This window comes from Hemicordylus capensis, chromosome 6, assembly GCF_027244095.1.
Source record: "Hemicordylus capensis ecotype Gifberg chromosome 6, rHemCap1.1.pri, whole genome shotgun sequence".
Classification (NCBI taxonomy): domain Eukaryota; kingdom Metazoa; phylum Chordata; class Lepidosauria; order Squamata; family Cordylidae; genus Hemicordylus; species Hemicordylus capensis.
In genome coordinates this window covers 154,949,628-154,965,255 of record NC_069662.1, presented here as the reverse complement: position 1 = coordinate 154,965,255, position 15,628 = coordinate 154,949,628, and the positions used below count along the sequence as shown (strand labels likewise).

Below are 15,628 nucleotides of genomic sequence, written 5' to 3'. Positions count from 1 at the left end.
GGGATTTAAAAAAAAGTTGCTGATAATTTTGTTTCTATTTCTGCAAGAGATCCTGACAGAAATGAGACAAGTCCAGAGAAAGCTAAGTGTGCTTATGTCAAAATAAATTTAACTGTCTGCCTCCCACTGATTTCAATGTGCTTTAAGCATACATACTTTTCTTACTGTTGCCCTACCCTCTATCTGGACATCCCAAATAGAAGGCAATATGAGAAAACACCCATGCAATGGCTCAGTGACTGATCTTTGGTCTACTGTTTATCCAGTGGCCATTGATGTGATTCTAGTTCCTTTGGTCTACTGGTTATCCAGTGGCCACTGATGTGATCCTCGTTTCTTTGGTTAATTGGATATCCAGTGGCCGTTGAAGTGATTCTAGTCTTTGCCCTCTTCTAACCCAGTCTTAATGCCAAACTAGATGTGATATTAAATGTATCATTGTCTAGTTAGGGGCTTGTTTCTGTTGAATGCAGCAGCCATGCAGGGTCCTAATCTAGATTAGGCTCAAGGTGCAGAGACAGGGGCTATTTTTATCTCCGTACCATTTACCCATTGAAAATCCCCCCTAAAGCTGCTATGGGCCTCTGAAGGTGCTCATAGCTGGTTGGCACAGAGTACAGGGATGCTTCTCACTGGGCTAACTTGTTGGTGAACAAGAAATTATCTGTTGAGCTTCCAATTTCCAGTAAATTGAAAATAGTCTTCTTGAACAAAACATAATGCATAGATTAAGGGGCAATGACTGCATGTGCACATTTTTTATGCATGCATGAGTTTCTGAAGTATTTTCAGTTCGTTTTCATTTTTATTTCACTGGCCTGAGAAGAAGGACAACCACAACCCACTGCATTCCTCCCAACAAAAATAACAAATCACTCACTGACGTCAAGCTAAGCTGTCTTTCCATTTTCTGTGTGTTTATTATTTCGTGTGATTTGGAATAACCACACTGCTTGTGATTATTATAGAAAATATGATCAAGAAATACATTTTACTCACATATTTTTTATTCAGTTACAAGCTTTTATTGAAAGTCTTAATTGAGACTAACGTCTCTCTCTCTATCTCTCTCTGGCCTCTGGTGAGGATGTCTGCTCTGCAATATACACTGTGCTGTACCTCCCTCTACTGTTAACATGGAGGCTGCATCTTCAGTACATTACAGTGTAGATATGTGTATGGCCCAGAGCTAAATGTAGACACCAGATTATGTAATAAATCAGTAGCAATCAGAAGACGGTGAAGTTGAAATGGCATGTTCTTACTGTCTTTCAGTTTGGGCTGGAAAACTGGAGCTTTTGTATGCTTAAAATCAACTTGTACACCAGGTTCCATCCCACATTGTAGCTTGTAATGTGTATGTAAAACTGGAGAACATAGGAAGCAACATAAGAACATAGGGAGCTGCCATATTCTGAGTCAGACCATTGGTCCATCTAGCTCAGTATTGTCTAATAATAATAGACTGGCAGTGGCTTCTCCAAGGTTGCAGGCAGGAATCTCTCTCAGCCCTATCTTGGAGATGCCAGGCAGGGACTAGAAACCTTCCCAGAGCCTTCCCTAAGGGAGTGGAACTATTCTCCATCAATGAATATGGCAATCAGAGGATATGATTTTGATATAAAAACTAGAAATGCATGGCGCTACTTTCTGGTTATGGTAATGGTTAACTTCCACCAGAAATAATAATGCCTAGCCTAATATAATATATAGTTCTCTGCTCCTTTGGGACCAGTTACAAAACACATTAATATACAATAAAGGGTGTGCATTAAAATGTGTAGTACGTTTGCAAGTAGCATGTACACTGATTACAATATATACATGAATAATAACAATGATCATTAATAAAAGTTAAAGTAATTCACCAATGGGCTGGTTCAAACAACACAAACAAACCTACCATACCCACGTGTGATTAGGGATATGAATGTGAACATAAGAACAGCCCTGCTGGATCAGGCCCAAAGGCTATCTAGTCTAGCATCCTGTTTCACCCACCAGATGCCTCTAAGAAGCTCACAGGCAAGAGGTAAGGGCATGCCTCTCCTGGTATTGCTCCCTGCAACCGGTATTCAGAGGGATCTTGCCACTGAGGCTGGAGGTCGCCTATAACCACCAGACTAGTAGCCATTGATAGACCTGTCCTCCATGAATTTGTCTAAGCCCCTTTTAAAGCCATCCAAGATAGTGGCCATCACCACATCCCATGGCAGAGAATTCCAAAGATTAATTATGTGCTGTGTAAAAAAGTACTTCCTTTTGTTGGTCCTAAATTTTCTGGCCTTCAGATTCACAGGAGAGCTGGTCTTGTGGTAGCAAGCATGATTTGTCCCCTTAGCTAAGAGGGTCTACCCTGGTTACATATGAATGGGATACTAGAAGTGTGAGCATTGTAAGATATTCCCCTCAGGGGATGGAGCTGCTCTGGGAAGAGCAGAAGTTTCAAGTTCCCTCCCTGGCTTCTCCAAGATAGGGCTGAAAAAGATTCCTGCCTGCAACCTTGGAGAATCTGCTGCCAGTCTGTGAAGACAATACTGAGCTAGATAGACCAGTGGTCTAACTCAGTATATGGCAGCTTCCTATGTTCCCCTTAGTTCTAGTGTTGTGAGATAGGGAGAAAAATTTCGCTTTGTCCATTCTCTCTACCCTGTGCATAATTTTATACACCTCTATTACATCTCCCTGTAGTCACATCTTTTCCAAACTAAAAAAACCCAGATGCTGTAGCCTTGCCTCATAAGGAAAGTGCTCTAGGCCCCTGATCATCTTGGTTGCCCTCTTCTGCACATTTCCCAGTTCTACAGTGTTCTTCAGATATGGTGAACAGAACTGTCTAAATAGTTTAGTGTCATCTGCAAATCTGGCGACTTCATTGCTTACCTCAACTTCTAGATAATTTATGAATAAAGCGCTGGCTCCAGTACAGATCTCTGGGGGACCCCACTTCTTATTTTCCTCCAGTTAGTGAAATGTCCATTTATATCTACTCTCTGTTTCCTGTTCTTCAACCAGTTACCAATCTACACATGAACCTGTACCCTTCAGGTTCATCCACACATGAACCTGTCCCCATGACTGTTAAGTTTTCTCAATAGTCTTTGATGAGAAACTTTGTTGAAACCTTTTTTAAAAGTCCAAGTATACTATGTAAAACTGGATCACTTTTATCCACATGCCTGTTGATACTCTCAAAGAACTCCAAAATGTTAGTGAGGCAGGACTTGCCCTTCCAGAAGTCATGCTGTTTCTCCTTCAGCAAGGCCTGTTTTTCTATATGTTTAACAATTTGGTCCTTAAGCATGCTTTCTATCAATTTACCCAGCACAGCACAGGGATGTGCACAAAACTGGTTTTGCCAGTTTGGCTCGAATCCAGACCAGATTTGAGCTGACCTGGCCTGGTTTGGTTTTGTGTCCAGTTGAACCATTGGTTTGATGAGATTGGAGCTCTACTGGTAAAGGGGAATCTGGTGCGGATTCCCCTTTACCAGTAAAGGAGCAGGGGGGCTTGCCTAAGGGTAGAGTGGGCAGGAGTGGAGTAAGTAAGTACTTGAAAGTGCCACCGCCAGTATTGTTGGTGGTGGCTACCTCCCACCCCCACCGGCCTCCCCCAGAATAGGTAGGGCTGCCGCCAGCCTGATTTGGGCCTCGGCACATGCACAGAGGCCCTTTTTGTTGTAAACCACTCAGAGACTTGTGTTTTGGGCTGTATACAGATGTGTTAAATAAATAAAATAAATTTTAGTGACCTGCGCACATATGCAGAGGCCATTTGCGTGACCACAGTCACAGTCTCTTGTATGTACTTACTTACTCCCCTCCCGCTCACTCTACCCTTAGGCAAGCCCCCCTGCCCCTTTACAGGTAAAGGGGAATCCAATTTCTTGAAAGGCACAGGGACCCTGCAAGTAAGTAACAATACTGAACATCTAACATTGGATTAAAGCAAGTGACACACTTGATATAAAAAGCTTACTGAACTACCATCACAAATGAATCTCAGCATCATGCCTTACTGAGCACTGCAACAAAGCTGATGACAAATGGGATGTAAACCTTACTAAACTCCACCACCAATCAGTGTTCCCTCTAACAGGGAATCCCAGATGTTGTTGACTACAACTCCCATAATTCTCAAAGACCATCACAGCTGGGAATGCTGGGAATTGTAGTCAACAACTGGAATTACCTGTTAGAGGGAATGCTGCCACCAATGAATCTCAGAATAATGTTTCATTCATCTTTTGTGTAACACTTGAGAGTGCCCAGCATAATGAGAAACTTAGTTTTCAAAGGACATGGAGGCAGCAGCACAATCCAACATACAGGCTAGGGCATAAACCTCAGCAAGATCTATTCTAAGTGTTTAATTGAATTGCAGCCAGTGCATTCTTCCGCCACCCCAACCTGTGAGCATCTCCCAAACTATCTATATATTTTTATATATATTCTGCTATCCCCTGGTATTGCTATGTCAATTATTTTAACTTGTTTTTCTTTCTTCTCAACTACAGTTATATCTGGTATATTGTGTGGCAGATGTTTGTCTGTTTGTAGTCGGAAGTCCCATAATATTTTTGCATCTTCATTTTCTACCAGTTTTTCAATTTTATGGTCCCACCAATTTTTGGCTACAGGTAGCTTGTATTTTTTGCAGATGTTCCAGTGTATCATCCACTGGAACATCTGCAAAAAATACAAGCTACCTGTAGCCAAAAATTGGTGGGACCATAAAACTGAAAAACTGGTAGAAAATGAAGATGCAAAAATATTTTTTTTAAATTGCTGAATTTCTGATTCAGGGTATCAGACTCACAACCATAGGTGCCCCCATTGAAGCAACCATGAGCAGACTGGCAACATGTGTTGACTGCAGTGCTGGACGGCTTTGTGCACACGGCTGCAAGAATGATTTTCTGAGCACTGCCAGCAACAGGCAGAAAGGTGATCTGGGAAGAGCTCTGCACATGGCATCAGAATGTGTCTCCCATGGCACCAGTTCAATATTACCATGCCAAAATGGTTGTGAGAATAGGTCCTTAATCAGTGCAGGCATGAGCTTTCCTTATAATACCTCAGATGGCCTTCTTACTCCTTTGAATTTCTCCCCTGACTAAGCTCTGGCACAATTAAATATATCATCTGCTTAAGAAAAGTTTCTTAAAAAGACAGCCAAAAATGAGACTCTAATTCCAAGTCATCTTCCTGCAAAACAACAGATAACGCAAGATATACTCAGCAAGGCCTAAACCTGTTCCAGGCTAAGAATTCTTGACTGGTTTGTAGCCAAGTAGCATATACTGTAAAAAGAGGAAGATTTAACAGCTGTGAGACTCAATTTTATTTTGAAAATATGTGCTATAAAGCTAATAATAACCAAGCCATAATACCTGGTTAAAGGACAATCATCCAGTTCACATATCATGTTCCAATTGTTCAAACTGCTAGCCTGTACAGCCCAGGTTCTGAACAAAATGAGCTTGTAAAACCTGGTTTAGAGATTAGCACTAACATTGGACATGATGGCAAACTATGGTTGAAAGGAACTCAATAATGAAGGAGGGAATCAGCATTTAAATCCACTGCATGCTCCTCACCCTTCAAATCATGGTTTGGAGGATCATCACACAGCCCAGTCTTCATCCAAAAACAAATATGAGGGACCTATACCAGTAATGCATCTTGAATAGGCTGCTGATTTTCATGACACAACATATGGGCAGTGGCACCCTTTTGACCGTACTTCCGGGCAGAAGTCCGATCCTCCACATTGGTTGGTGTGGGGGGAGCGGCCAAAATGTCCTGCTGGGGGCTGAGGTGGCTGTGCCGCTGGCCTGCGTCAGACAGATGAGCATGCAGGCCATCCTGCCCGCCTATCTCCGTGCGTGGCTGCAGTGTGTGTGTGTGGGCTGAGTGGGCCTGCCTGGGACCAGCCTGCAGCCACCTGCTTCAACAGCGGCTAAGGCACAGGGCCCGGGCTGTACCTGGCTGGGTCTGGAGCAGGTGAGTTGCTTCTCCGCACCTACACAGTGCAACTTGCGAGTGTCACGAACATGTGATATCACATAACAATAGCACTTACATTTATATACCGCTCTATAGCTGGAGCTCTCTATGCGGTTTACAATGATTTAGCTTATTGCCCCCAACATTCTGGGTACTCATTTTACCGACCTCGGAAGGATGGAAGGCTGAGTCAACCTTGAGCCCCTGGTCAGGATTGAACTTGTAACCTTCTGGTTACAGGGCGGCAGTTTTACCACTGCGCCACCAGGGGCTCTTATTTTTCTAAACATAATAATAATAATAATAATAATAATAATAATAATAATAATAATAATAATAATAAAAACCCAGATTAAATAAAATGTACAGTGAACATACCCAGTCAACATCTGTATGTGCAATTAAATACGGCTCCCGTATTTAACGCTGAACAAAAACAATATACACGTGTTCCGGAGAGGGGGCAAGGAGTGGGACATGTTCTTTCACGCAAAAATAAAAATAAACCCCGCAAAATGAAAAAAAAACAAAAGACCAAAAATCAATTTCTCTTCTCTTCATTCTGTCCATATAAATATCTCCAGAAAGATTTCCCTACTCCCCGACCAAAAATTAAAAAAAGGAAGGGGAGGTGCATGTGGAGATAAAGGAGCAGAGGGAAGGCAGAAAGGGGCTGGTCAGGGGCTGAGAAGGGGCCAGAGAGGCCAGTCCAGTGTGCTTGTTGCCCCCGCTTCTCTGCCTGCCCCTATTGGGAGCTGGCACGCTCCAGCACACGCAGGTCATAGTTCTTTTTGGCCATACGCAACTTGAAGCGGCTAAGGGGAGAGTTGAGACGCTGGGAAGCATTCTGGGCTGCCAAGGGGCTGGGGAAGACGGCCACAATGGTGTATAAGGCAGCGAGATCAGAATGCCTGCCATTCTCTGCAGTCCCATGGTTGTTGTCACCGCCGCCCCCAGGATGCTTGCAATGCTCATGTGTTGCACACCTGCTCCAGGCCTGCCTTAACTGCTGATGCCGTGGAGGCAGGTGGTCCTTGGATGGTTGCAGGCAGGCCTGCTTGGCCCTCACACACCCCCTCCTGCTGCACATAACAGGGGATCGGCCAGCGGGTGGGCCACAAGCAGGCTGCAGTCACCCTCAATGTCACACACTTGGCTATCTGGCACAGGCCAGAGGCACAGCCACCCCGGTCCCTGGCAGGAAATTTTGGGGGAGCCCCAGGCCCAGCCCAGGCCCACTGGAGAGAGTGAGACAGCTGCTCATATCGGTTGTGATAAATGCAGATCAATGGGAAGTATTCATGATTTCTTCTTTAAGGAAAAAAAGTTTCCAGTGTTCCCTGAGCATGTTCTGGTGTAAAAAATAGTGCAGTCAGTTAATTTATATGGCAGGTCTGTCCGTGGTATGTGCAGGCCAGTGGGAAGTATCTTATTCACATAGATAATTGAATGTCATCAAATATAGCAACGTAATACTAAGCAGTAGACTGGATTATAGTAATTATTTCTCATTTTCAAATGGGGTGGATGGGCACAGGAAATTCAGAATGAATTTCCCCCTGGAACTGTAGCACTGAGCTGAAACTGATGCATCTAAAAACAGATTCACCATATTTCAGGTCAAATAATAAGTCCACCTACACCAATAACCTGCAACTGTAAATTCTGTAGAACCAGGGGGCTCTACTCCACAGAATGATCCACTCACCATGTTCCAGAGTAGAAGAATGTAAGTTATCCCAGACAAGTTTATAAGACAAGAAACTTCTAAACAGGCCACTTTTCCTCTTTAGCCTCCTGCTAAAACAGTGAGGTGAGTCTCACAATCAGTGAGACCCACTGGAGGGGGTTCTGTGAGGAGAGTGGGCTTAGCCCGCTCTCCCCGCAGACGATCAAGGCTGCAGCCCTGGGCAGCAGGATCGGCCGCCCACACAACAGCTGGCTCTGTCACGGAGCCAGCGGGGGCTGCAGGGATCGGGGGCCATGGAGACCCCAGAAGTTCCAGGATGCCCTGCATAAGCGCATAGGGCATGCTGGAGAGAGCCCCGAGCCTAGGAGGCTGCTTGCAGCCTCCCGACAGGGGTCTCCTTGTGTATTGCTGTGGTGCATTGCCATGTTGCTGCAACACAAAATTGGAAAACCCGGGTTAGCGGAGCGCTCACTCTGCTAACCTGGGCTAAGGGGAGGGGTATTTAAGCGGGTTACCTGCTTTGGGGGGAAAGGGCTCACCTGCGAGCCCGGTGGTTCCCAGGTCCATGGAAAGCAAGCTAAGCTCCCTTAGCCCGCTTTCCACTGATCATGAGAATCGCCTCAGTGTTTTGGTTTTAAATCATACTCATAAACATAAATAACTCCTCACATTATAAAGAATCATTACTGTGCTGTGCAGGAGATGATGTGACTCTATCAGTTTCTCAGGAAACATTTGGTTGAAAATGAAAACCAGACAAGATCCTGCAGCTGCTGCCATCAATTACTAGGGTTGCCAAACGATTCATGTGTTTTTAACAGTTGCTTGATAATCTGCTAGTGAAGCCTTTCCTGGGTTGTAGATGCAGTGAAGTATAAAGCTTCACCTCCTAAATTTCCGCTGATCGCAAAACTTTTAAAGGCACAGAAGCCTTGCCAGAAAAAAGCTGGTGACCCTAACAGTGGCCAGCGACGCACATTTAGAGGAAGGAGATTTGGAATGTAATTTTGAAACTATCCCATTTCATGATGTTATATACTATACAAATGATGACATATGGGAGTGCAAATATCCCACTGGATATTCCTTCCTCACTTGGAACTGGAAACATCACGGAGCAAATGAGGATTCAAGGAACATTCTGCTGCTTTCCCTCTTAAGAACTGTAGCAAAACTGATGCCAGCAGAAAATACAGGAACACATGATGTTACTGCAAGCAACTTTTAAAAATATATGCTCCCTTATCGCAACCCCCCTCTCTGTTTTAATAAGGAGAATGACATTTGTTTTCTCAGAAATGTATTCCAAAGTCGGGAGTCTAAAGGAGAATCTATTTAAAAGCACAAGCCAAAAATCCAAGACTTTCATGTTAAATTGCTGAAGAAGGTGCCAACTGAAAAACACACAGGTTTTACTGGTGATTTCACAAACTCGGCATTTGTGCAGTTGCTTTAAAAGTAGCATTTCCATATCAAACAAATCCTGGCATGGAACCTCTCCTGCAAAACACAAAAGGCCATAAATGCGCCAATTTGGTATAGATCTTGGGCATAGTAGAAGATTACTTTTATCAGTTGTTGAGCTGCCTTTTCAGTAAGAATGCCAAGGACCTCAGGTGATATTGCTAATTGGAATACTGTGGAAGAAGCTGCTTCATCAAGCCCATCAGTCCTTTGTACACTATCATATTACCATTATTACCACTGCTCCTGATGCACCTCCATTTCTGAAGCTAGGCTGCTCTGGATCAGGGCAGTAATATGATGGGAGACGGTTTGACAACCTCATGCCTGCAGTTCTGAACATCTTGGAGAATACTATAAATAACACATACACTTAGTTGATCAAATGTTCCTGAAGCTTATCATAATTAATCAAATTTCAAGACCCAGTAAGCATCATATGTCCTTTAACATATTAAACCTTGGTCTAAATGTGTGCTGCCTCTAATTTTCAGTCTATACTCCCAGTTGACTTTTGTTTACCAGATTATTATTTACTTCAAGGAGACCCTAATGTTAATCCAAAGGCTACCTAGAGACAACTGATCTTGCAGGTAATTTTCAGTTCAGTGATCAGTGATACAGCTTCAACCACAATACCATCTACTATCCAGCTACTGATGTGAGAGTATCCAGCCAAAAGGAGAGTATTTTGTCTCTCCACAGCTCACTAAACACATAAGGTAAAAAACTTCAAATACAAAGTGATTGTTTGCTAGGTAACATTTCCCATCCATTACAATAAAATGCAAAGTGCATGTATGCCCTCAGGCAAAATGTTGATGTGCCTGCTATATAACATGCGACATCATATTTTTCTGTAGTAAAATCTAAAGCCTGCCCACAGTCTAAGGGCCAAACTAGATGAGATCTACAATTGGATCTCCATGGATTTTAAAAACCAGCTATGGTCCCCACAAAATGAGATTAGGGCTGAAGTAATGGGGGAGGGGTAGTTCTCCACCCCCAGCTCTAGGTTTCAAGGTCCCTTGGCAAACAGTTCTGCTTGGGCTTCCTCCAGTGTTCTCTCTCCAACAGGGGCTCCCAGAAGTTGTGGACTACAACTCCCAGAATCCCCAGCTGCAATGGGTTTTGTTTAGGGATTATGGGAGTTGTAGTCCACAGCATCTGGAAATCCCTGCTAGAGAGAACACTGGACTCCTCCTGTCTGGGTGGATCCTGAGTGAATCACTCTACCTCTACTACCACCACCACCGCCGCCACAACACAAAGGCTTTAAGGTACAGCGGGGGTCTTTGGGATCAAAAGTGAGCTCTTCTGAGCACACTTCTAATGCCAGTCCTGCTTTCCTTCCATGATGCTTTCCCAAATCCCCAGCAAAACTGCTAATGGGCCAGGTAGGGTGGGGGAGCAGAAGCTTAGGTACCCAAATTGTTCCTGTATGTTTTCCCCAGAGAAACAAATAGCTTTAGAGGACAATTTCGATTGGTAAAATAGCATGAAGGGTTTAAAACTTGCCCAAGTACTGTGGCTCCAATCCAATATCCCACCGGCTGCTTTGATCAACACAGGGGATCTGATCTCCCACCGTCTCATTCAGTGTGGCCTTCTCTGAATCAAGTACCAACTCCTTCCACAGCACTACTACAATATTTATATACTGCTTTTCAACAAAAGTTTCCAAAGCAAGACAGAGAGAGAGAGAGAGAGAGAGAGAATGAAATATAGAGAATCACCACTTTTAAAAGGTGCCTCTTTGAAGAACTGTGCCAACCCTGAGCCAGCCAAGTCAGGAAGCTAAGAGTTGATGACAGGATACACTCATCATTATCTATGAGCAATCATGGATGTTTTAGTTCTACCAGTAAACAACCCTTTAGTGACACTACATCCCTGGAAATGAGCCTGTTCTGCTATGGAAATGTTTGCCACTAGGCCATAATAGCATGCATGACAGAGATCATTTCAGACTATCAAAGCCTACTATACCATAATTAAATTAGAAAAATCTATTCTTTTCTGGAAAAAGAGATCTGAGGTCAGCCAACAATCTACACCATAACACCAGCAAGGGCTCATGCCAAACCTTTCAAAAATCAAATACTGTCCATGGATTTTGGAATGAAGAGTTCCTCCATTTGCTCAAAGCTGCCCGATGGCCAAAGCTTCCTCTGACATCACAGACTAAGTTGCTCTGTAGAGCCAATGGCTGCTAAAGAAATTGGCACTTGAAACCGTTGACTGATTTGCAAAGGTAGCAAAGACTGGCTGGGGAATCAGATGGGCTGTTGCAGGCCCCAAATGAATTGAAATAGTTGGGGAAGTGTAATTGGCTTTAGTATCTTGCTGCACAAGAGTGAGAGCAAGATAGGCAGGCTAAGATGAAGAGAAAGAAGGAGGGAGGTAATGCCCACAACTCACATCTGCTAAATGGGCCTCAGGTAATTGTATTCAAATCCATCATGGACATTCTGCTAAGAAACTAACAAATCTGCTAGCATTGATTAGGAGGCTGCTCGGAAGTTCTCTAGCAGATGGGTCAGTTCTGAGTCAGAACTGACCCACCTATTCAGCTGATGGGATGCTTGTCCCAAGTCCTGGTCCTGGAGAGGAAGTACTCAGAAGCCTGTGCCTTTCCTTTGTCCATAAAAGAGCATTGCTTCAAACACCATTGAGTAGGCCAAAAGGCTGTTACAACCATGTCCCTCTAAATGATGTCAGATTGCACTCCCCTCAGTACCATCACCCGTACAGTTAGAGGCATATTTTGAAGCAGAGATTAAACTGACAAGTTGCATATATTGTTGTCCTCTGAGAACCTGTTGGGTGTGTGTGTGTGTGTGTGTGTGTGTGTGTATAAAGGTTCTGAGGTACAGTACTGTAGAAAAGAGTCACCCAGAGGATTAATTACATAGCATAGCTCCACTGACTTCTATAATCTCTAAAATAAGCACATTATGTTATGAGGAGTGTAACAGGATCTCTTTTTGAGAGAGCAGAGGAAATATTTTTCATGCTCAGTGTACGATCCTTGCCATGTCCCTAGCATTTTTGGAGTGCTAATGGTAATGAGTACGCTTTGAGGGAGCAGATGCTGAATTTAAATTTAAAAAGTGGAGTACTTTCCTTGTGACAATGAATCACGCATTAAGTGCAGCATAGGTTTGCCGTCTTGCCAAGAAAGGCTCAAAAAGAAAACTAGTCAATTATGATGGGGTGTGTGTGTGTGTGTGTGTGTGTGTTGTGTGTCTTTCAAATATCTTACAAATCAAGAACAGCAGCCAACTAATTTTGGCCCAGGCATAGAAATGACAGAATGCATACTGCTTCGGTTTTTAGAAGGTAGCTCTTATATTAGCTTGCATATTCCTTATTATTTACTCTGAACTAAAACTTTTCATGAATGGCTAAAAGCAAAAGAGCAGAAGGTACAGGGAAGCATAATTACTAAAAGTAAACCTTGTTTCCATGAGAAGAATATTCAGGCAGCCATAGTTGAGAGAAAGCAGATGAAAATTGCACAAATATACAATCCCCATCTCAGATGTAAATAAAAGAGCTTTCATGCTCCACACAATTTAAGAGAAAGGGAGAATGACACTAGGAGAACAAAGCACTTGAGCAACTCTAGATAGGATGGTATTCTTGTAGACATCTATTTGATTTGTGGGATATCCAATATTGATGATTCATGCAAACATAAAAAGATAAACTTTGGTTATATTGGTGACCTTGTCAGGCCAGTTAAAACTGGCATCTCAGCTAGGAGGGTCTTTGTATTTTCTGGCCTGACAATTCTGCCTCTATCTTATGTATTATTCAACAGTAAGCAAGACAATGAATGAAGCAGACTTTTAAAAGTGAGAGGTTTTGGGGTTTTTTAAGGGGGGGAAACCGCTATGGATAAGTAATGGTTACTCAATTTCCCCCCTACAATTTATGAAAAAATTGCACCTTTTACAGAGCTGGAGATGTTCTTTACTTGCTATTACAGAAACACCTTCAATTTTGCACATTTCTCCATGCTGACTTGCTGTCTGCAGGGTGCCTAGAAGAACAGCATATGGTACAATGCAGCCTCTTCCCCTCTGCTAGAGAGCCACACTACAAGCTCTGGCAAGCAGCCTCTTAAGAATCAACCTCAAAGCCAGGAATCTGTTTCATATCAAGATCCTGAGAAAAATGTTTTAGAATTCCAAGAGTTTTTGTATGTACTACTTTGATGGATCACTCAGAATATTGAAAATGTACACTGGTTTCATCAGTGCTAGTTTGCCTACAACCACATATAGTATTATACATCTCATGACTCACTAATTTCACTATTTGAAGAGCTGGGAACTAGTGTCCTCGAAACCACAATTATGATACCACACAGATTTTTCATGTTGCCCAGGAACTTGCATTAGCTTTCCTTAGTCTCATGTTTACTATTAATACACTCTCTCTCTCTCTCTCTCTCTCTCTTTCTCTCTCTCTCTCTCTCTCACACACACACACACACACACACACACACACACAACTAGGAGAGGGATGTTATACAAGCAACCCCTTCATGATTTGCCCTGTTCTAAAACATGTTTGGAACATATACACACAAAACTGATGTCTTTTACCAGTTGTAGACAGCGTACAGATCTGTGCAAAATTCGTGTTCTTTCTTTAACAAAGAATTCAACATTATTTGTATAGGTTTGTACTCTTCCTTTCCAAAGGAGCATTTTTGGTCTGCATACTGCAAAAGTACTGGCTTAGGCTTAGTTTTATGTAGCCATTAGAATGAATTGGATGCCTCCTGAGTACAGTTATAGTTTTTCATGGTCAAAATAGATTTCAGCATATCTATGAAATTTACTCAGTGCTGTGAAAGATGTCCATTCTCCTTCTTTAGCACTAGCAGCTAATATTTCCTGAATTTTTATGAACTCCATCTCGCTAGCTGCTCAGGACACACCACCTACCACACTGGCATGTTTTGCTTCCTGTGACTGAACGCATGGCCTGATTTGGAAAGTAAAAACCAAGTAACAGATACACTTGTAATACCATGAGATTTCCTGTTGCATCAGCAAATATCTAAACAATAAAATAGCATGAAAGTACCACTTTTAAAAACCAATATAGAGTGAAATATGAAATAAAGCTATATGAGTGACGAAATAAAACTGATTTACACAGGAAAAACACCCACTACTAGTCCTGTATTTGAAACTGAATACTTGTGGGCTATTCAACAATATACACTGGAGACGTGAATTTGCATCTGTCCTATAAATGTCGAATCCAATGCCAAATATTCAACTGACTTGGCCAAAGCCAACACACACACACACACACACACACACACACACACACACACACACCCCATAAGCCATCATCACCACCTGCTGGTGGTGCCCAAACATACTGTCCAAGGAATTCCTGGCCTGCTGGGGCAGCTTGCCAGCTCATAGCTCTGTACTTCCCACATTCTGCTAAGTGGTCGTGGCTATGCCAACAGACATGTTACTTGGCTGGGAGGAGGCAGAAAGGTCTGCTTACTCACATCTGGCCAATCGGGGCTCACAAGAAGGTGATTCACGTGTTGTGGATAAATAATACTACCTACCAGCTTCAATGTTCCTACTCCCGAGTATCTGGTGAGCAAATTGTCCCCCTGGCAGAAGCTTCTTTGAGGTTCCTTTTTGAACATTTTGCATAGATATTGATATGCTGTGATGGTGATATGATAGGACATGACATGATGGTGGTGTGGGTTCATATATTCACACAGGCACAACTTGATAAAGAAAACGACTAAGCTAGAATAACTGAGCGGCTGGCAGTACAAGAACGGCTGGGGAGATGTGACAACTTCAACTAAGCTAACAGACGGGAAATCACTTGATTTGGTCTCTACACATCTTTAAAATCATGCTCTGTGAACATTGTTATGACAGTGAAAAACAAGATTTCCCCCCCTGTAAAATTAAATGTCACTCTTGATAGCATAATATCGGAAACATCATCCTTCCAAGTCTACACCGATACGTTACACAGAAAATTAAACTCTCTCTGTTTATTGAGTGGATAATGCAGTCTTCAAATGTGTGAGAACCCCTGCTAGGTGAGAAATTAAAAAGAGGAGTGCTATAAAGTCTAATGGTATGTATGAAATACAGGAAAAAGGTAACTTAATTGGTAATCAGAAGAAATCATAAAACTAATCATGCAATTAGTGTATTAAAAAGCCAGCATATGAGGTGTGTATAATTACCAGAAAACAATGCCATGGTGGCTTCTAGCATTAATGAATTAACAATTACGTTGGGTGGCAGGGAAGGAAGGAAGGTATATGTGAAGAGGACACTCAGTTTTATGGGCAAGTTTTCCATTCATGTAAACTACTTCCTTGCTTTGCACATCAAATAAATAAATAAAACACACACACAGCATGTGAAACATTCAGTTTTTAAAATAGCTTTCT

At 42.7% G+C, this 15,628-nt stretch overlaps 1 protein-coding gene across 6 annotated transcripts in view; it reads right to left on the bottom strand.

Moving 5' to 3' along the window:
- The window catches only part of PTPRN2 (protein tyrosine phosphatase receptor type N2), a 914,460-nt gene that overhangs the window by 286,118 nt on the left and 612,714 nt on the right, over positions 1-15,628 (bottom strand). The gene's annotated exons all lie outside the window — the stretch shown is intronic.